Genomic DNA, 21665 nt, shown 5'->3' with positions numbered 1-21665 from the left:
GCCATCCAATATGGTTTCGATGGTCTCAAACCATACTATGTGCTAGAATGGGTCGTATGGCTCATACGGCCCATTTTAGTGCATAGCATGGGCCTTGACCACCCAAACCATATTGGATGGCCATGAGACTTTTCAAAAGTGAGAAAATAGTACTCAAACCCTCCCATGCAAAGTTTTGTGGCCATCCAATTTGGTTTGGAAGGTCTTGACCCATACTATGTGCTACAATTTGTTGTAAGAGCCCTCGGGGGTTCATCGTTTAATATCCCCCTATATAACGTGCATTTGCGGATTATTAAAAAAATCCCTCTTTAACATGTCTGAATGAATAAAATGACCCCTTATTTTAGGAAATTTTTCCAAAATTGAATATTGAAACCCCTTATTTTGATGTATCTCTATAAATTGCCTAGAATTTTTGCATTTTAAAACCCCTCCTTTCAAACTCACATTATACATAACATGATTACATAGTGTACCCCTCGAGTAAGAGCCATATATCCCATTTTAGCACATAGTATGGGCCTTGATTGCCCATACCATATCAAATGGCTAGGAAAATTTACATGGGTAGGAGTGATCACCATTTCACAACCTGTGAAAAGTTTCACAAGCATCAGATATGGTATGGGTGGTTAAGGCCCATACTAAGCGCTAAAATGGGTCGTATGAGCCATATAGTCCATTTTAGCACATACTATGGGTCAAAACCGTCCAAACCATATTGGATGGCTGTGAAACTTTTCATGGGTGGGGGTGAGCACCATTTCTTCACCCGTGCAAAGTTGCACAATCATCCAAGTTAAGGGTTTATGGGTTAGGGTTTAGGGTTCATGCTTTAGGGTAGCCATACGGTCCATTTAGCGCATAGTATGGATGGGGACCACCCAAACCATATTAAATGGATGTGAAGCACGATTTCCACACCTGTCCAAAGTTTCACAATCATCCCAGTTGGGATTTATGGGTTTAGGGATTAGGGTTTAGGGTATCAAAGTTTAGGATTTATGATTCCAGTTTAAAGTTTAAGGTTTAAGGTTTAAGGTTTATGGTTTAGGGTTTCGGATTTATGGGTTAGGATTTAAGGTTTAGGGTTTTTGGTTCAAAGTTTAAGGTTTATGGTTTAGGGTTTAGGATTTAGGATATATGATTAGAGTTTAGGGATAACGATGTAGGTTTAGAGTTCAAGGTTAAAGGTATTGAGTTTATGGTTTAGGGATTACGGTTTCGAGTTCAGGGTTTAGGGTTTACAATGCATAGTATGGATCGAGACCGCTCAAACTATATTGGATGGCGACGAGGCTTTTCACCGGTCAGGGTGAGCACCATTTCCCCACCTTTGCATTTTTTCAAAGTCATTTGATATGGTTTGGGTGATCAAGGTCCATACTATGCGCTAAAATGTACTATATGGCTCATACGACCTATTTTAGTGCATAGTATGGGTCTTAATCACCCAAATTAAATTGGATGGCCAAGAGAGTTTTCATGGGTGGAGGTGAGCACCATTATCCCACCTGTGCAAATTTGCACAACCATCCAAATTGGTATTGGTGTTCAATGCCCATACTATGTGCTAAAATGGGCCGTATGAGCCATACGGTCTGTTTTAGCGCATAGTATGGTTCGAGACTTCCCAAACCATATTGGATGGCCACAAGAATTTTCACGGGTGGAGATGAGAACCATTATCTAACCCTTACAAGGTTGCACAACCATTCGATATGGTATGAGTGGTCAAGGCTCATACTATGTTCTAAAATGGATTGTATGAGCCATATGGCTCATTTTAGCAAATAATATGGTTCGGGACCGCACAAACTATATCGGATGAATAAAAGAATTTGTACAGGTGAGGATGAGTGCCATTCCTCTACCCATGCAGTTGCACAACCATCTAATATGGTATAGGCTATCAAGGCCCTTACTATGCGCTAAAATGGGATGTATGAGACATATGGCCCATTTTAGTGTAGCATATGGGTCGGGACTACCCAAACCATATTGGATGGCTCTTAAAATTTTCATGGGTGGGATTGAGCACAAATTACCCATGCGTGTAAAGTTGAACATCCATCCAGTATTGTATAAGCCGTCAAAGACCAAACTATGCGTTAAAATGGGATATATGGCTCATACGACCCATTTTAGAGCATAGTATGAGTCGAGACCACCCAAACCATATCGAATGGCCAGGACACTTTGCACGTGTGGAGGTGAGACCATCCCTGCAAATTTTCACAAGGATCAAATATGGTTTGGGCGATCAAGGACCATACTATGTGCTAAAATGGTTCGTATGGCTCATATGGCCAAGTTTAACGTATATTATGTATTGGGACCTCCAAAACTTTATCGGATAGCCACAAAAAATTTCACGGGTGGAGGTGAGTGCTATTTATCAACCCGTGCAAAGTTGTATAGGCATCCATACTATGGGTGGTCAAGGCCCATACTATGCATTAAAATGGATCGTATGGCTTGTACGATCCATTTTAGCATATAGTATAGTTCAAAACTACCCAAACCATATCGGATAGCCACGTGACTTTGCACGGGTGGGTTTCGACACCTTTTCTCCACCCCTAAAAAGTCTCATGGCCATCCTTCTAGTTATAACAACACAGGTGGCCCCGTCAATGCTATCGGTTCTTTTATGGTGTCATTTGCCACGGCATTGTCCGCTTCGTTCTTCACGCACCCGTCAAACCTCGTTGACACACCCATCATGTTGGCTCACCCATTTGTCCATGATGTCCCATTGTTGCACCCGTGCACGGTCCATGGGCCTCACCAATGCTATCGGCCCCATCACGATGAAGTCGACGGTAGCATCGTTCGCTCCGTCCTTCACGCACTCTTCGATCCTCGTGTGGATCACACATTGACCCACGTGACCCCATCACCCTTGACGTGCATGGCTCGTCGGCTCCGTTGACGATACTGGCCTCGATCGACTCCATCACAATGCAGTCGACGGTGACTTCGTCCGCTCCATGATTTAAGCACCCGTTTGCCTATCCACCCCTATTGGCTCGCTCCATCCCGTCATCAAAGACTTGCACGAATGACCCCTCGATTGTCCTCCCTTGACGTAGTCGGCCCCGTCGGTGCACTCGATCTCAATCGGCCTTGTCACATTGTCATTGCAATGACGTCATCCACTTCGTGCTTCACATACCTATCAGCTCTCATCGACACACTCGGAGCGTCCACCCAATCGTCGGTCCACGCCGTCCCATCGTGTCCATGCCCTTGGTTATCCTCCATCGACGTAGTCAGCCACATCATTATGGAGTCGACGGTGGCATCTCAAGCACCTGTCATCCCTCGTCCGTGTGCTTGGTCCCTCTCCGCACCATGAGCCATCCCGTCAATGCATCGAGTGTCGTTGGTGGACGTGTTGTTTGTGCCCTCGGTCATCGCATCCTCTCATGGAAACCTTCTCCTTGGGGCCTTCCCCTAACAAGGGGGTTTCCCACATTTGTCGGCCCGTGGGTCATGGTTCTTGGGGGGTTTGTCGGCCGGCGCCAAATTGGTACAACTATAAGAAAGTGGTGCTCGGTTGAGATGAGAACGGGGTGGACCGTGGAGCGAAGGATGGGTGAGGTGAGACGACAAACTCGCCACACCGCTCTTGTGACATTGAGATGCAATCCCCCCCTTGGGTGAGTGCCAAGGCTACCTTCCACCAACGGGCTTGACTACTTTCGAGCCGTTTTCGGGTCTTGCGGGGCTCAATGCGCTTGGGGTGGCCAACGGGGCTCAATAGGCAATAAGTGATGGCGGACCGTGTCCAGGGCCGGGGCACCGACTACAGTGAGCTCCCACTCGGCGGGCCGCGGTGTGATCAAGGAACACGACGGATGTTTTTCCCACCACGAGCTATGTGCGGCTTGTATCGATACGGAAGAACATGAACCCGTGTACATAAAATTTTTCCAAAGTTTATATTAAGCTCGTGATGCATGAAGCTTTCTATCTTCATAGCATCACCAAAGTCACAAGGAACACAAAGATTGTAGTGTAACAAAGTCTCTTTTGATGGGAGAATCTATAATACAAACACCTTTTGGAGGGGGGACTGGCCCAAGTAAATCCGGTCCTCAACTATTCTCATGTTCTGTAATTCTCTCTCTCTTGCAAAAGTATTGTTCATGCCAAGTTAATTAAGTACTATGTTTGTGTTGCAACCATCAATTAAGTTCACCCTCTATGTTCTCAAAGTGACCTCACAAAAATGCTCACCTTAATTCTCTTAATTCCGTTGTTCTCAAAGTTCATAGGCCATTCCCATTACATTGGTATCAGAGCATTTGGTTTCTCTTTTCTTTCTTAAGAAGAGAGGTCCTTAACTAGCCTATTAATGGTTGATTTTGTTAATTATATTAGGGTAAGTAGGATTCGGATCTATTATCTGTTTTGTTGAGCGCACTATGTGGAATATGGTGCACACCTCGGAAGTTTGGGTCTTAATAATGGGGCCTTTTTAGACTTGCCTACGGCTTTACCATTATTGAGCTATAAGAAGTCCGGAAGGAGCTATCCCTCGGCAATTCTGTTATGTTAAACCCACCCCACTACTCTCTATAATTAACCAATTTGAGCCATGGGTGTAGATACTTAAGTGCTTATTTTCAAAGGCTAAGAGGAGTAGCAACTAAGGTTTTGAATTGCCAAAGGATACAATAAGTAAACACATAAGTATTATAATTAACATGGCTAACAATAACCAAGAGAGTAGAATGAACATTGATAACTTTGATTTTGCACATGAAGGTGCTAATGATGATGCTCCATGTTTATCAATTATCTTGTTACTAGGCTGCATCAAGCTATGGGCAACCCTACTTTGCAAGCCGAAGTTACCCAATAACTTCATGCTTATGGTATTTCCCTTGTTCTCTAAGAGGAGAGAGATTTTAGGAGGTCTCTTGATGAGACTCCCAAAAGAAGACTCTCTCCCATAAGAGAGGAGGAATCTAAAGAACGAGAAAGAAGTGAATCCCTAAGTTCTTCTAAAGATGTGGCTCCATGAAGACGGCGGTCTAGACTATCGTCAACTCTTCCCAAGAGGAAACGGTCAACCCATAGTCCTTCTCCTCGTCATTCCGAAAGGGAAGAGAGAAAACAAAGGAAGAAAAGGCAAGAAAGAGGTCACCCTCTTCTCCTTCTTCTTCTTCACCTTCTTTTGTAGGCGGATAAAGGATAGATACACATGTTGTTATAGTTCCCATTCATAGTACAGAACAATCTTTATACACAAGTGTTGAAATCAAGGGCCAAAATATATAATAGTCCGTCATCTTCAAGCCAAGGAACTTTGAAAACCATAGTTGAGAAGGTAACCCTCACCTTCACCCATGGAACCAACACAACTTTCAGTTAGCATTGGCATCGTATGCAGGCGATGCATGGGTATCCCACATGTTATAGATGTCACCCAACTAAATTGTTTTCAAATATCAATAATAAGAAATGTGAAGCTACTCATATATTTAGAGATGTTTTCATATACAAGGGGAAAAAACCATCTGGAGCCCATTTAGCTTTGCAAGCTCTCATGAGATAAGGCTAGACCATACAAGCCGTTGTTTTACAACCCACAAGTGTGTCAAGCCCACTATATAGGGTCATACACCAGATATTTAGGCAAAACCTCTATCAATACACACCTTTCAAAGAAAATCCTTTCAAGGTCATATTTAAGAAGATACAACCTATCAAAGCTTCTTTATATGCTTATAACAAACCGTAGAAATGCATCGACAAATATCCCTACACTAAAAAGTGAATTTTAAACCAAAATCATAGACACCGAAAGGGTGTTCATATACATGCATATGATAGGAAAAAGCAATTCCTAACTCACAAGGTGAGTAAAAAACCAGTGTTGTAAATACAAAAACATCTCAAAAACCAGTGTTGTAAATACAAAAACATCTCAGGAGAAGTTGCCATTTAAGTACCTCTACCGTCATATGCATGAGAGTTTTCCCATACCAACACATGAATCACAACCCATCAATTAGTTTGGAGAACATTCCATTCCAATGCCAGAACGTCACTTGAGATTGAGTGGGAGCAACCAGCTCCACAATAGCTTGCTTATCCTTTCCCTTTGCCGTAGATCGGACACTTAACATTACCTCTTGCAGGTAAAACCTTCACAGTTCTAATGTACAAACAACAACTCCCAAGAACACACACAACCAATGCTAAGTGATCATGTAAAGCTCACCTTTTTATAGGGTTTCGAGTAGATAGCCACCGTTCTTCACAGCCGAATGGCGGGCCCGGTTTCAAGAGGGGACGCCGCCTTGCATAGAGAGAGGGGGGGAAAGGAGAGAGAGAGAGAGAGAGAGAGAGAGAGAGAGAGCTAAGGACGCAGTATTGCAGACCTGTCAGGAGGGAGCCACCTCGCTATTAAGCAAAGGACAACTTCATTTACAAAGTCGGGTAGCCCACCCATAAACCCTTTAATAACTAAGGGTTAGGTCCCATTAAGGTACCACCTAAAAAGTAAATAAATAAATTCTAGTGAATTTAAGACTATTATTCATCAAAGGTACCCCAGGCCAATGGTTCCAAAGAATTATACCAAGGAAATGGCAACACGTAAACTAGCCATATGAGTGTGTGTGTGTGTGTGTGTGTGTGTGTGTGTGTGTGTGTGTGTGTGTGTGCCATTACCAATACCATTACAGTCCAATAGTAGCAGTAAGTACCAATACCAGTACAACCAGTATTACCAATACAAGTATAGCACTATCAGTATCAGTAGTGTGTAGTACCATTACCAACACCAGTATAGTTTAGTAGTACCAGTCAGTACCAAAGGTACCCCAGACCAACAGTTCTAGCGAATTATACTAGGGAAATGGAAACACGCAATAACCAGCTATGTGTGTGTAAGCAGATCCAGTATGTACAGTACTAGTACAACAAATCAGTACCAGTACTATTATAGCAGTATAACAGTATCAGTATCAGTAGTGTATAGTGTCATTACCAGTACTAGTATAGTCCATTAGTACCAGTTAGTACCAAAGGTATTCCAGGCCAGCAGTTCCAGCGAATTATACTAGGGAAATGGCAACAAGAAATAACCAGCCACGTGTGTGTATGTGTGTACCAGTATCAGTTCCAGTATAGTCCAGTAGGATTAGTAAGTATCAGTACTAGTACCAATATATACAGTTCCTAGTGAATTTGAGTGAATTATTCACTAAAGGTACCCCATGCCAACAGTTCCAGCAAAATTATACCAGGGAAATAGCAACACACTATAATCATGCATGTGTGTGTGTGTGTGTGTGTGTGTGTGTGTGTGTGTGTGTGTGTGTGTGTGTGTGTGTGTGTGTGTGTGTGTGTGTGTGCGTGTGCGCGCGCGAAAGAGAGAGAGAGAGAGAGAGAGAGAGAGAGAGAGAGAGAGAGAGAGAGACAGAGAGAGAGAGAATTAGAGAATTGTCATCTTCTTGGAGTGATCACAAGGACTACAATCCACCCTCTCCACTTGTGTGCATACGCACAATCACACACCTATGAATGGGGGGGGTTACCCAATGGCCATGCTTTTCTTAGCCACAACAACACGCGGGTCACGCACTAGTCCACTTCAATAGTATGTCTTCCATTCCCACTTCATTAGTAGTGTGCAAAAGTCCCATTTTAGTAGGTTCAATGATTTGTCAATGCAAGTAGCCTCCCCCATATCATACCATACATAGGTAGTAGAGCAAGAAAAGGCCAGATTAGTACTTCACAAGGTCAGATTAGAATCTAAGCCAATGCTTTTTTTTTAAAATACCAGTTTATGTATGAAGCCAAACCAAGAAAAATCCAAACCATGTTTTAATCCTTCAAAACCATAGAGGCCAGTAAAAGGATTTAACAACAGTTTAGAGAAGAAATCGCTAGAGTAAGAGAGGTGTCAGAGAAGTGCCAACCAGAGCGAGAGCCAAAGCAGCAATGTTTCAGATATTTTGTAAATTGAATGTATCATAACCAGATAAGCAACTACAACATTCCAAATTCAGATTTTGGTAGCATAACCAGCAATGCCACTATACTCACCATGAGTATCAAATTTAATGTAAAGAAAAATCAAATTTTCAATAGTTTCCATGATAAGTTTCCATGTTAAAAACCAGTAATGCCACTAGGCTTTTAGAAAAAGTACCAAAAAAACCATAGCAGTGTCGGTCAGATTTCATGTCAACTAGAGTATGTATGTATAAAGTCTACATACATTTTAAGGCAGTATCCCTAAGAGTCAGATGAATTAGAATATTTTATGCATGAAAATGGTCAGATCTTAGCCAGATAGCCAATGCCAACCAGTAACCAGTCCCTGGTTGTAGTTAAATCAAAGGCAACAAGCACACCATATAAGTTTACAGAAAAAAATCCTATTTTGTGCTTCAAGTCATCAGTGAGCATGTAGTTTCACAAGTCCTACTGCAATAGTTGTAATAATGCTAGCAAATATCAGTAGTAAAATACATTATTTCATTGCCTTCAGCAACCAAAAGGGACATAGAGCATCCCCCTTCTAGGAATCAAAGTTCCAAGGTAAGAACCAGAAGTTGTAGTACAGTCAAAACAGTCTCCCCCATATTACAATATCACAAAAGCCCAGTTAGACCAAGCCAAATCAACAAGTATTAACTCCCTTTTTTTTCCAACTTTGAATGTTACATAAACAACTACGACTATCAGAATATGGCAGTATTAAAAAGACCATCTTTTATACATTAACAGAAAAAGCTCTGTCACGGAAAAAGGCAATGTGGAAAAAATGCAAAGTATACCCTAAAGATAGTGAACAGAAAACCTTGAAATAGAAGCCCTCCAATAGTCAACACAGTAGCAGCAAAAAACAGTTCTTACTATAGAGCCAAACATTAGCTTGTCTTGTAGACTATCCTATACACCAAGAAAGTAAGCACCAAGACCTTGTCTAAGTGAGGGGAAGAGCCCCTCACCCTATATGCTAGAGGAGGCAGGGAGGATTGCCAAAAGTACTCATTTGCGGGGGTGCTGCATCAGCCAAGAATCAATTATCCATAGTAAAAGTGTAGGAGATATAATAGCTACACATCCCTCCAGGTGAGGTAGGCAAAGAACTCAGGCCAAGTAACCCTAACTTCCAGCGCGGTTAACAGAGCAGGTGTTATGCACGCCGTGACATAATGACAAAGAAATGCATCGATCAAAACTAAAATCACCACACACTCCGAGGTAAGGGCCCTAAAAGGGTTTTAAGTGAAATTGGTAGGAGCTGGGTAAGAGGTGATACCCATATGGTATCATTTTACTCAACCATGCAAAAAGTAGGTTAGCAGTACCATTTTCGAGTTTTTTTTCCCTTTTCCCCATGGAAATCTTTAGGCTATGAGTTGGTTAACCATGGTCAATTGCTGCAAAAAAGTGTGTGTGTGTGTGTGTGTGTGTGTGTGTGTGTGTGTGTGTGTGTGTGTGTGTGTGTGTGTGTGTGTGTGTGTGTGTGTGTGTGTGAGAGAGTGAAAGAGAGTAGGATCAAAAAAGCTTTTGAATCTTGCTTTCTTTTAAGAAGAGTAAAAGTAAACAACCATTACAACAGCCCAAATCTTTATTCTCATCTAGAAGCAGTGACAAATATCTCAAATAGATAACTAAAAATTGAACAAGTTATGGAGAGATGATGACTTCCTTTTCTTGATGCATTAGAGGTAGAGAAAAGAGAGTCATGTTACCTGCCACCATCACCCACAAAAAAACATTCAAGTTAGTCTATAAGGTGGAAGGCAGGTGGTGTGAGTGGATGCTCTTACTTGTTATCAATGTCACTCTATCTCAAATAAATAAAAAACGAAACAAAAAGTTACACCATCTACACCTGGTTAGAAGGGTCCATGGATGATCTTGGGTAAAAAGTGTGCAGCCTTTTTGCAAAAGTAGGTGTTTGTCTTTTTTGGGTGAGAGTCTTGAGCCTTATATAGAATCTCTCCTACTTGATAACCTCCAAGATTTTTTTGTTCGTGAAGAGGAGGGAGTGGTGGGTACTCAAAACAAGGTGAGTGGGGAGTCAGAAAAAAGGGAGTGGTGTATTAAATTGTGAGTAGTGGGGTATCCTCTAGACCCAAGAAAAGATCACACGCATCTTTGTTTTGACTCAAATTTTTTGTAAGGTTTGGGGGGTATGAGTAAAGTACCGAAAATTAGAGATTTTGGGATTGTTTCCATAAGGGTTTTTTTGTCGTTAGAGAGATCGAGAGGAACCCTCCTCCACCCACACTAGGAACAAGAGGTTTGTATTTTCCCTGGATTCACTCTAGGGGGCACTAGGCCCCCTAAGCGGTCCTAGTGCCCTCCAATCATAAGATGCTCTAAGACTTCTTCTACTGAGCAAGTGTAAGATGAAGCTGCAAACTTTTGAAGGTGCCCTCTAACCAGTCTCCATAACCTGGCTTTTTCAAAGCCATTGTAACAAAAAGCTTGGATGAGAGATTTAATATTTTGGGCTGCTTTTGTGGGGTGGATGTTGCAAAAAAGGATGGGCTTAATTTGGGAGAGTATGACCTTATGGGCCCAATCTAAGGGTCTATTACTAGCCCTTTTTAGGTATTTGATGGGTTGGTATGGAAGGTTATCATCTTTGTTGTGGAGACTCTTGATGAGGAAATTATTATGGATTGCAAGGTTGAGATTAAGAAATTTTGTATTGTGCCCTACTTCACTTTCAATTGAGAGGCAATCAGGGTAGATGGATGTTTTTCCATAAAGAGGTGAGGGTTTTTAGAATCTATGATGAGGATGTCATCAAAGTATCTAAAGGGGATTCCCAGTTGGGAAAGGAGAGGTTTTGGGTTGGGTGAGTTAAGCGTGGTGGAAAGAAATTCAAACTCTAAAGAATGGAGATAGAGATTACACCATAGGGGGGAGCAAGCTAGCCCCATAGGTATACCATTAGATTGTCTGAAGCCTGAGTCTTGATGTTGTATAAACATGTTGTTTATGAGCCAAGAGTTAAGGTCAACCATTTGTTGTTCATTAAAAGAGAGTCCTGATTTGTAGGAGTAGGCTGACCAAGTGCCTTCCAAGCAACGGAAGGGGAGCTTTTTAAAAGAGATGAAGGGGAGGTGAGACAGGGAGAAGGCTACTTTTATGATTTTAGAAATGTGAGCTATAAGGCCGAGTGGGCCTTCATGGGGGATATTCTTGTAACACTTTTTTATGTCTCCTGAATAGAGAGAGTGAGCTTGAATTGGGAGGTTGAGGACACAATCGTAGATTGAATCCACAATCCACCAAGATTGGAGGTGAAGGTTGTGGCAAAGGAGAGCTTTTTGATTGAGATGTTTTGCTCTTTGTTTTCCATTAGTAGGGAGATTTCTGAGTAGCAGCAAGATGAGCCACAAGTTATCCATCTAAAGGTGTTTTTCTGGCTTTTGAATGATGCCGAAATAAAGGGGAGAGATAGATGTTGAATAGTGAGAAGGGAAGAGAGGTAAGATTGAATAACAGTTAGCATGGAGTCAACCTTCATAGCACAAGGTTTAAAATCCAGGCTCTGGAGTCTTTTTTTGGCTTCCGAGATGATGAGTTGTTTACATATAATTACCGGGTTATTAGCCGCCTTATCGAGGTAAGTTACCAAGAACTGCTTTTTGAGAGTATCAATTTTGAGCGATATGTTTGGGTATTGGTTGTGCTGCTTTTTGGAGGGTAAGAAGTTTGAGCAATAACCATAAAGGGCTTGGTCAATTTCATCCTTAGTTAGGATTGGGGGGGTTTTTATGCAACCCAGCCAAGTAAGGTGCTCCAACACATTGGATAATACTGAGCAAGCTTCAGTGAGGTTTGGGGGTTGATTGGGGATGTGACCTAGTCCGTTTGACAGGGTTTTATCAAGAGCAGGACTAGTAAAGAGAGAGTAGTCCAAAGTTAGGACATGGCCGAAATGAGGGTTAATGCCTTGCTGAAAAAGATAACAATTACATTTCTTGGAGTCCTCAGTAAAGCATGATAAAACTGCTCTTGCATTGCATAAATTTAGTTTCAAAGGAGGAGTGAACGCCCAAGTGAAAACTACCTCTTCCCAGGTTGGGGTGGTAGTAATATTAAGGCCAAAATAGAACAAGAGAAAGAACTGCCTTACATTAGGGATATCCAGAAGGGGATTTGCAAAAAAGATGGGAACAAAAAGCGAACTTGGGAGGGGTTTTTTTGAGAGGGAGAAGCGCCCATGAGATTCTCTGCAGATCTGCGAACGAGAATTGCAGCCAAAAAAAACTTTTAAGATCAAGACCATGAGAGGGGTTGCATCTAAATAAACCTATAGAAAGGTTATAGCGCTGAAATTCTTGCGCTCAAAAATTGAATTCAGAAAGAAACATTCAGAACCCGAATAAACAAGGGTTAAGCGCTGTAATTCTGCGCTCCAAAATTTGCTGCCAAAAAATAACCTTCAGGACCCGCACAGGGAGGGTATATGCTCAAAAATCGAAGCCGAAAAAAACCCTACAGAACCCGAACTGCAGAACGATTGAGCTGGTTTAATCATAAAGTAAGGACTTGGCGCTGGAAGCAGAGTTCTGTGATAGTAATGATCTGATTTTAGCAACCGGGGTAGAGGGTTGAGAGGAGAAGGCGGGGTAGGAGGGTGAGGGTTGGGGGGTATAACTGCTGTGGGAGGAATCTGCAGGAATTCGATGAGGAGAGGGTGAGTATCTTCCGTGACCCCTAAAGTGGTGAGAGGGTTCGGGCCGTTGTTTCTGTCCAGATCGAAGATCCCCACCTCTGAGCAGGGCAATTGCTTGCATGATGAATTTCTCTACTTCCAAAGAGAGGTTTGCAGAGGGTGCCTGCTGGTTGAAAAGCACAGAACTTTTGATTGCTTCTTTTAATTTTTGCCTGTAAAAGAGGTGAATTAATGTTAACCCTCACGGCACACTGACACCCTATGATCTATAAACGTTGTATTGTTTAGAGTCAGGTACCGGGCTTGTCGAACCAATAGGAACAGGGTAAGGGTGATCGCCGATGACAGGCGCACTCTAACTGGAATATTCAAGGAGTTAGTTGGCTAAGTATGGGCGCCCAAGTGTGAATGGGGTGAGCTCATATAAAAGCCACTAAACCTAATTTTTACTCATTCTCTCATTGTGCAATAGAAGCTGCTCTTGCTCCATCTCCACCATCTCCTTGTGTGTGTGTGTGTGTATATGTGAGAGAGAGTGTGTGAGAGTGTGTGTGTGATCGAGCATTGCGGCGGCACGACGGCGGCGAGGCGGTTGAGCGCGGCGTAGCGGCGTCTCCCTCTTCTTCGCAGCGCAGGAATCCTTCATTCGCAACTACGCAAGAAGGTGAGTGACACACCATTCTTCCTTGTGAGCTTGTTTGTTGTATGACTGTGTGCTAGGAGCCTTTGTGGCTCGCACACGGCGTGTAGCAAGTCCCCAGTCTTGACATTTTTGGCGCCGCTACCGGGGAGCTGCTGCGCGTGAAGCTCCAATGGCGACCCGTAAATTGTATTGAAGCTATTTTTTATGTAGGAAAGGCGCGGCTTAAGTTTGATTATTGTTGTTATGCAAAAAACAGTAGAGAAAGACACAATGTTGTTGATTGCATTCAAGTTTTATGTGTTCTGTTAAGCTCTGATTTCAGCTTTCATAGTTAGCATTTCTTGCGTTTTCTGCATTTTCTGGTTTGCACTGCAGAGTTCTGTCATGTTTCAATTTTCTGCATTTTCTGTGTTTTCTGGTTTGTGCACAGTTAGGCGCACAGTTAGTTAATTAAGTAGGTTAGTAATTAGGTGAACCACTGATTAGCAGGTCAGTAGGTAGGTGAGACAGTAAATAGTTAGGTGAGGTCAACGCGCACCAAAACGCGTACCAAATAATATCCAAATAATAATAATAATAATAATAATATAATTTCAAAAAAATTTCAAAAAATAAAAAATAAAAAAACGAAAAATAAAAACGCGAGTGAGAGATCATTTCCCCAAGCCCAAGCCCAAGCCCAAGCCCAGGCCTCAGTCCTCAATCTTATGATATATACTAGACTCACTCTTATATATATACCCTACCCCCTCAAGAGGGAATGAGAGCATGTGGGGTAAGTCCTCCACTCTCCTCCCTTCTCTTCCCACTTGCACCCTTAGACTTGCTATTTGGAGCCTAGTTCCCCAGCTAGGAAAAGACTGTTTCGGGCTTTTCTGGAGCAAAATAGAACCAAACGGTGGGCTGTAAAGCACAGTGCGTCCCTCCTAGCGATACGCTTGTTTCGAGCTATCACACGGCCCATTCCACGACACGCTCTAAAAAATCTAGCAAAAAAACAAACAAAAAACACGCAAAAAACTAGTCACAAGGCCTCCTAGAGCAGCTTTTTGACACCTTAGGGTATCAAAAGCACATGCACTTACGCTCTGGGCGGGTGCTAGAACACGAGCATATTGAGGGTGCCTCTGTTCATACGGACAACCATTACCCATCCACGATAGGCTATAGATCCTCATCGGGGACACAAGGTAGCACCACCCAAGACCCTAAAATAGCAGCTAGTGATTCCTCCTCCGGCTCAAAAATCATGGAAGCATACCCTACCCAAAACACTGAGAGAGAAGGCCATGCACCTCCCGAAGCTCCACAGCCTAGTACTAGTATGTTTAGCCGTTTCATGGAAACATTAGGTAGAGCTACTCGCTCGGAACCTGATGCAAATGAAGCACACGAAGGGGGTGGGGAAGTGGACTCTCCTTTCACATCTCACGTGGACCCCACACCCCCAAAGAGTGTCCATGTGGATATCCTGCCAACTTCTTACCAAGAAGGCCCTGTTGAGCTGCCTCCTTCAGAAGTTCCCTCTAGAGTACCGTTGGTGACAAGTAAAACCACGGGGAGCAACATTGCTTCTACCTCACAAGAAACCGTTAACACGTCGACTCTAGAAGGATTGTTCATTAATGATCATTGGACATACGACCTCCACACTGAGGTGTTGACGGATCTACACTCTGGCCACGCCTACCATGTAGGATGGATAGAGATTGTACAATCCACCTCTAGTGCCACGAGCATCGAAGATCAACAGAAAATGATCTGTAATGTTATCCATGGCATTATTCAATCAGAAAGGCAAAACCGAGGGGTAAATATACTCTCAACTGGCCCCATGAGATTTCTGGATACGAGCAAGGCTCAACAGCCTACTCTATCACAAATGGAGACTCCTCTAATGAGTCTCATGGACCCATCTTACGTCATTTCACCTGGGGTCTCTATGCAATCTGAGCCTCCGAGCGACAACTTTAGCTTCCCTAACTTGGCTCAACCCTCTATTAAGGAAAACACAGTGCTCACTCCAGGGATAGGCGTGACAGAGAATGTACCGATGACATCTACGATTAGCGCAGTGCCACTACCTAGTGTCGTAGTACCTAATATGGGGCCTCGACCGTATGTGCCTCTAGCCCCTTATGCACACATGGCCCCCACACCTCCAATTGTACCACTTGTTTATGCTCCTCAAGTGCCGCTCCCTAGCCCTTATCCGAGTGGACCTATGCCCGGTTATGTTCCATATCCTGCATCATCCACACATATGCCAAGACCGATACCCGTCCCTCTCCCACATATGATTCCAAGAGTACCTCCACCGGCCCTGCCTCCTCACATAGGTGACTTGGCAGCGTTTGCTCAAACCATAGGTCGATGTATCGCGGAAAATATGCGTCATGCATCTGATAGTGAGCCTAGAAGTAAGGCAGTACAAATTGCCAAACTCACGCAAAAATTCAATGGGGATGAAGATGCTAGAAAACACATTGAAGTGTTTGAACAAATATGTGATTCCTTAGGGGAACGCAACGAACTACATAAGTGCAATGCCTTAAGCTTGACATTAAGTGGGAAGGTTGGAGATTGGTATAGAACCCTAAGGGTGGACGAGAAAACAATCTACCCTACCCTTCAAAGGTTGTTTCTAAAGGAGTACATACGAGAAGGTGTGCTTTGGGGTGTAGCATCTCAGCTAGAGAAGGCCGAACGTAAGGAAGGAGAGTCAGTAAGGGACTTCATTAGTCGTCTAAAGCACTTAAACTCTCGCTGCCCTGTAAATGAGCGCTTCAACAATAACCAACTGCTTGATCGATTCATTCGAGGGTTGAGGAATGAAGGAATCTATAATGGACTAGTGATTAGAGGTATCACAACCTGGGAAGATGTCACTGCCAATGCAATCCAATTAGAGGACAACTTGATGATAGCAGGCATGAGGGTGTCTACTAACACGAGATCCACTAGCTCACAAGCCATTGAGTATGAACCCATGACTGCAAAGCCCATTGCCAATGAGCCAAAGGTATTTGAGACATTCTTGACAGACCTCACCAAGGCAATCCAAGAGTCTCTTAAGGATAATCGACCCCCTCAAAATAGTCACATGTATCCAAGAAGGGAGCAACAATGGTGTTCCATTTGCTTAGGTCCACATAGCACTAGTGAGTGCCCTACGTTTAGAGTAAAATTTAATGGAACTTGCAACGCATGTGGTAGGTATGGTCACCAAGCTAAGGATTGTTTAATGATCAAACGTATGATGGCAAATAGACCACCTGTAGCCTGGACGGATGCACCTCGAGCTCCTGTATTGATGCCTGCTCCACCTGTTGAGCAACTACCGCAACACATGGTCCCTAGATCTCAAAATGTTGTACAAGCTACACCGCTACCACCTCCTGTGCTAGGACCGTAGCCCCCGCATCCAAGAGTCGCCCCTATGAACCAAGTGGGTTGTGAGCCATCTAATGCTTATGCAGATGGCTGTGAGGAGGAAATAGACACTAGTATTGCCTACGGACTTGATACATTGGAAGAGTGTCCTATATACTACATGGAAGATTGTTGGGGGCAAGTCAAGCCGGTTTATCAAGATGCTGCTCTCGCATCCAGAGGTCAAAATATCAACACCCAGGCTAGGAGGCCACCTCTTCAATGCTACGAGTGTGGTGGACCACATCGGGCAGCAGAGTGCCCTATTAGGCTGCAAAAGAATGTTGCACAGATACAAATGAATCAAGGGAGCACGTCTGCAATGCCAATACTCACATGTAATCGTTGTGGCATAGATCACTTGATTGCCCAATGCCCCTATAACCCAAATGCACCTAAAATCACACCCCTAAATTTGGTTGAAATTGCTAGTGTGACATCGCCAATACCACCCGTCGCACCCGCTTATGCGATTACACGGTCCATGCTTCAAGGGCCAGGCCATATCCTCGAAGAGAGAGATACCGCGTCAGTTATCCAAGCAAAGAAAAAGAAGACACGAAGGAAGAGGTCGCAGAATACGGGAAATTCAAAGCCAAGTTCCAAAACAAACATAGGAACAGGGGATGACCCCGTGTATATGAATGACCTCGAGGATGATTCAGATTCAATCAAGACAATGGAGACTAGACCCAATACCACAAAGGGAAAGACCGACAAAGAAAACCGTAACATGGAACCAAATGAAAACCGAATAAGAGAAAACCATAAAGAGCCTCTGAAAACACCACAAGTGTTTCCAAATCCAATCCAAGACCCCCAAGATAAACCGCAGGGGCAAAAAGGGAAGAATCGTAAAAAGAAGATTGGGACGTACCCAAACCCAGTAGACGAGATTGAGCAGGTGAAACATCTAAGAGGTTTAGTGGAGGAGACTCAAAGGAAACTGGAACCAGAACCCATGCATGTCAAAATTCATGACACAATGTTTTTCACGCAAGTTCATCCACCCCACATGAACCATAGACCGTTAGCCATATCTAGTATCATCCAAGAAGGGAGTGAGGACGGGACATCAGAAAGTGGGCATACACCTTTCTTGTTGGAAAGGATGTTTAACGAAGGTATACCTGATCCCATTGAGGAATATGAGATTCATCCTCACCAGTTCCTAGTCAAGGACCTACACCCTGCAAAATGCCAATGAATGTTGCCAAACTAGTGGACTTCATGTCTTCTGAGGTCCGAACCACGATCATAGCAAAGTTGTATGGAGATCCTGAGTTATTCTTTGCACTTCGAGCATTCCTTAACGGAGAGCTACAAACGGGATTACCGCAGTTTGCGCAACCAAATAGGCCTGACTTGATTATGATTGATGAGGAAAATCATGTGCAATCACTTGACTTAGATGGACACGAGTCTGTGATCGAGGTACCCATTAACGAATTAGGGCAGTATTTTGAAGGCGACGAGTCTAATGCGACCCTACCCATCACTACCAAGGGATTAACTATAAAGGGAATTCTTGATGGTGGTGCGGGAGTTAGCATCGTTACAAAAGATTGTTGGGAATCCATGGGAAAACCCCGCCTCAGTGTTACTAACATTGTGGTAAAGATGGCAAATGGTACCATAGCCAAACCTATGGGGATGCTCAAGGATCTTAAGATCAAAGTTCTAGGACACAAGGTACGACATACGTTCATTGTAATGGATTTCTCTAAACACCTTATGTCATATGAAATGATTTTAGGATGACCATTCATGAGGGAAGCACAAATGGTTCATGATTGGTCTAAAAAGTATGTCTATTTGCAATTCCAAGACTCTGTCCTTAGAGTGGATTTGGTGACTGGTAAGGTACACCCCTTAGGGAGTAAAACCATTATTGATCATCGCTCTGACACCACAGTTCACTCAGCCCCACTACAATATTGTTACACTTGTAAGAAGGATACAGACATTGGCCAAGATTCTCCTTACATGGATGTGTTACCGGGTATGACGGAATCAGACAACGTAGACTGGGTACACCTAGGTGCAACCATAGATACCTGGGGAAATAGAGGAACCACTTGGGTCACACCAGAGGGGGAAGATGTTGGGTTCAAGCCCTTATTGGTCAGCTTATTGGTCAGCCCGTAACAAGTCTCAAGGCATGCAGGTATAGACCATTAGTTAGTTGAGTTTGCATGTGGAAAAAGGTGAGGTAGACATCATCTTCCAAAGGCTATGTAAAGGATTCCATTAATAAAAATTAGTATAGCGTGTTCTTTTGCTTCAAGCTGTGTCGAGATCTCTCTCTCTCTCTCTCTCTCTCTCTCTCTCTCTCTCTCTCTCTCTCTCTCTCTCTCTCTCTCTCTCTCTCTCTCTCTCTCTCTCTCTCTCTCTCTCTCTCTCTCTCTCGCCTTCTGCTATGCTCAGCACCACGCCATGGCCCTTAGGCTGCATCCCCCATAGCCTTAGGTTCCAACAACTAGTATCAGAGCTTTGGCTCAAACCTCGGCTCTCGACTCGACACGGCGTGGGTACAGCTGCTTGCAGAGAAGCAACCCGTTTCTGGGTCTGCATGTTTTCCGCCCTGCTCGCCATCAACAGCATCGCCCAGACCTACTGGTCGACCTTCGACACTGTGGCCTCTCCCAACTCGCCCTCTACAGCCTGCTACGACAGTTTTTGCATCGGCGCTGTTCTGCCCGCCATTGCTACAGAGAAAAAGTTTTGTTTTTACACTATTTAATAATAGTGGTCAACCTACAATTACCTTCTAAGCTAGTGGACAGTCACACCTTCCGGTGCCGAGCTCGATGCTCCTTCGAGTAGACAGCCGTTGTTTTGGCATCTTAGCCTACCTTACAGCTGTGATTCTCAAGCTTCAGTGGATTAAATTTTCTGGTTTGAAGCCACAAATCCATGAACCCTTCCTCCTCCAAGCTCTTGTGATCGTGGACAATCTCTTCATACATGCGTGTAATTTAGTGCTAGTGCACATAAAGCTCAAGAAGTCTTCATCATCTCTTAAAGCATGCCTCTTCAGTTGGCAGAGATCTCTTCGAACTATTTCAGTTCGCGATGTGTTGAAGGTTGTTTCGGAAATTTCTCGATTTACATATAAGTTGTGCTGGAGACACATGAAGAAGCGGAGATTTTGGAGCTATGTTGGTATTATGCCTACACATATTGGTATGTATGCAACCTTTCATTGTTCAAGAATTACGAGACATCGATGCTCACAACAACCAAGACACATTTCCTTTGAGATGAATTTACATCGATTTGTTTGGTTTTTCGAAACCGATTATCATCATCATTATTTTTTTTGTCCTATTTTATGTCAGCTTTTCTACAGTCTATTGTAAAAAACAATCATATATTTCCTGTCAAAATCCTTGTAGTCAGTTATTGTCATGCTTTTTCACTATCATGCCAAATTTTGTACGGGTTATAGACACTGCCACAAAGATAAGTGGTAAGACCTCCCATTTTATCAGTTCTCAGCCCATTTTTGCACGCTCATGAGGTTACTGGGTACACCTTAAACCCAAGGTTTGGCAGTGAACCAAAAACTCAATTTTTGGTAGCTAATGTTTTGACCTACACCCTATCTGTTCAAGGGGGGGTTACTGACCTAGCACCAGGTTATGGCTAAACCAAAAATCCTTGGTTGTGAGAAAACCTAAAACTCATTGTTGACGAGTATACCAAAAACTCGAGGTATCATGAGATGCTTGTCCAGTTCGGGCTTGAGGGGGGGATTGTTGGGTTCAAGCCCTTATTGGTCAGCTTATTGGTCAGCCCGTGAGAACAAGTCTCAAGGCATGCAGGTATAGACCATTAGTTAGTTGAGTTTGCATGTGGAAAAAGGTGAGGTAGACATCATCTTCCAAAGGCTATGTAAAGGATTCCATTAATAAAAATTAGTATAGCGTGTTCTTTTGCTTCAAGCTGTGTCGAGATCTCTCTCTCTCTCTCTCTCTCTCTCTCTCTCTCTCTCTCTCTCTCTCTCTCTCTCTCTCTCTCTCTCTCTCTCTCTCTCTCTCTCTCTCTCTCTCTCTCTCTCTCGCCTTCTGCTGTGCTCAGCACCACGCCATGGCCCTTAGGCTGCATCCCCCATAGCCTCAGGTTCCAACAGAAGAGGTACCACAAATTGCACCTCTGAACATGATAAGTGCCATACATGCATCTTCTAAGGGCAAGGCAATTGTGGACCAATTTGACAGTGACACCGATAGCTCAATAGAAGACTTTGACCAACACGACTCAGACACGGACTCTCGGAGTGAAAGGGATTCTGAATCTCATGAATTAGAGAGTGGAGCAAGTTCAGAGTCAAAACATTCGGAAGGACCGAGCACATCAACCGATGATAGCTCCTCCGAGAGTGAAGAGGACACCAACGAGGACTCCTTTAGTGAGCCAGATCTAAATGCAAATCAAAAGCAGGTCTCAAATAAGAAAAAGAAAAACTTTAAGAGGCGTCGATATCGAGCCAATGTACGTGCTAGGATAAAAAAGAAGAGATCCTCAGCAGAATGGCTCAGTTATATAGGAGCATGTGATGCTCATCGAAAATTGGTAGACGATTGGGGTGAATATCTCCAAAATGTTATTTGGTGTACACCACGACCCCATGACATAGCCCAATTAGAGATCATAGACAAGCCAAAGTTGAGCCGCTCTGCAAGGAGGCGTCAAAACCAAGAGTTAGCTCGACAACACAAGAAAGCAGAAATAGAAGCACAGACCAAAGCACAACCAGAATCCACAGACTTGCATCCTGCACCAGAACATTTCAAATCTTACACCACAGGGGAAGCAAAGGTTGTATACACAAAAGCCCAAAGAATACCTATCGATGGGAATAATGGAATCTATGATGGTCCGGCAATAGTTAAAGAAATA

The 21665-nt window shown here is 43.4% G+C and overlaps 1 pseudogene; it reads right to left on the bottom strand.

The window, feature by feature from the left end:
- Positions 1 to 12138: 12138 nt before the first annotated feature.
- On the bottom strand, positions 12139 to 19605 carry LOC147464995 (uncharacterized; annotated as a pseudogene).
- Positions 19606 to 21665: the final 2060 nt, after the last annotated feature.

Source organism: Adiantum capillus-veneris, chromosome 1 (assembly GCF_014529385.1).
Source record: "Adiantum capillus-veneris isolate H3 chromosome 1, ASM1452938v2, whole genome shotgun sequence".
Classification (NCBI taxonomy): domain Eukaryota; kingdom Viridiplantae; phylum Streptophyta; class Polypodiopsida; order Polypodiales; family Pteridaceae; genus Adiantum; species Adiantum capillus-veneris.
The sequence above is the reverse complement of the archived record's forward strand: the minus strand, read 5'-3'. Positions and strand labels throughout refer to the sequence as shown.